The sequence below is a fragment of the Lacerta agilis genome, chromosome 4, assembly GCF_009819535.1.
Source record: "Lacerta agilis isolate rLacAgi1 chromosome 4, rLacAgi1.pri, whole genome shotgun sequence".
Lineage (NCBI taxonomy): Eukaryota > Metazoa > Chordata > Lepidosauria > Squamata > Lacertidae > Lacerta > Lacerta agilis.
In genome coordinates this window covers 57,641,833-57,643,668 of record NC_046315.1, presented here as the reverse complement: position 1 = coordinate 57,643,668, position 1,836 = coordinate 57,641,833, and positions in this window count along the sequence as shown.

The following is a 1,836-nucleotide window of genomic DNA, read 5'->3' as shown; positions in this document are numbered from 1 at the left end:
TCTATACATTAAGATCTGCAGAAAGGGATGGGAGGTGGTGAGTGAAAAGAGGCTGATTTAGATGAAAACTATAAAATGTTTGTGAAGCAGATTCTCTCACCTCTCTTTCCCCTCCTGTATTTCATCCCAGCGAAGAGATGCTCAGATTGCTTGCCAGAGGGGGAGGAATGTGACACAGAAAGTGAGGAGGATGACACGGCTGCATTTAGATTTAGGAACTGATAGATATAATGAGGCATGTTTTAGTGAGGGTGGACTTCGTTATCAGAAATAGAAAATAAGTCATCTGAGTGTGGGCATTCAAACACCTGCTTCCCAGCTGAATTGAGATGTCAATGTGCTACTTTCTATGCAAACCTCTCACCTAAATTTTGATGCCTCTTCCCTTGCTTTTTGTCCAAGCTGTACTCCTAAATCCTTTGAGCTATTCAAAGCATTGAAACTTAGAAGCTGCCCACCAGTCAGTTCAGGGCTGTGTAGTCATGCATATGCCTATATTTCCAAGTAATAATTTCACAAGTGACAAAAATGGGATTGACTGTGATAAAGGACAGGCTACCATGGAAAGGTCAAATCTTCTGGACATACGTCTCCAGTGGAATGTGAATGCCATTAACGTACCTATTTAGTTAACCATAATTTAGGTCACATTTCATGACAGAGTCCTCACAAGAAGTGTGAACCATAAACAATTTTGCTAATACAGTGGTACCTTGGTTCTCAAACTTAACCCGTTCTGGAAGTCCGTTCCAAAACCAAAGCGTTCCAAAACCAAGGTGCGCTTTTCCATGGAAAGTAATGCAAAATGGATTAATCCATTCCAGACTCTAAATAACAACCCCTAAAACAGAAATTTAACGTGAATTTTACTATCTAACAAGACCAATGATCCATAAAATGAAAGCAATAAACAATGTACTGCAGTCACACAATCAATCAATCAGTAGCTGAACTGGGTTCCACACAGTCACAAAAAAGAGCCGCAAAAACAAAAACACAAAATAAATAGCTAAAACAGACAGACCTCAGCTTAACACTCAAAACGGAAGTGTGGCACCCCAAACAGAGCATGCCCGGCTTCCGAAAAAAGATCGCAAACCAGAACACTTACTTCTGGGTTTGGAGTGTTTGGGTTCCAAGTTGTTTGACTACTAAGGCATTTGAGAACCAAGGTACCACTGTATGGCACAATTTAGGAACATAAGGAAGGCCCTGCTGGGTCAGGTCAGGGGCCCATCCCATCTAATGTTCTCTTCTTACTGTGGCCAACCAGGTGTCTAGCTATGGGAGCCCCCAAGCAGGACCTTTCCCCACGTGTGACTCCCAGCAAATGGTATTCCAAGGCATGCTGCCTCCAACACAGGAGGAAAACATAACCAAAAATAAAAACAAAAACAACCAAGTGCAATACCTAGAGCTAATAAACCATTATAAAAACTCAGCACTTTCGGCATGCATGTGTTTCCTCTACCTTTCCATCACTCATTTCTCAGCCCCTTATCTCGCACTCATGCCTTGCTTCCATTCCCATTTTCCAAGCGTCTAATGCCCATCATAACCTTTCTGAGCAAGAGAGCATGTCACTTATGTTCTGTTATCACCCTGCCTGGCACACCATGGGCACTAAATAAAATTTAAATAGTAAGGGTAGAAGTTACTTGAGCAGTAAATCTTCCAAGCTTTTGAGCCTCACAACATTTCCTCCCATAAATCAATGTAGGCTGCGTGCTCCAACATTTTTAAAATTTCATGACAAAAAGCTCCGAAAAGGGAGACAGCAGCAATTCCAGGACGCGATCAGCCAACGCAGTTTGTTAGCAGACATATGCCTCTGTC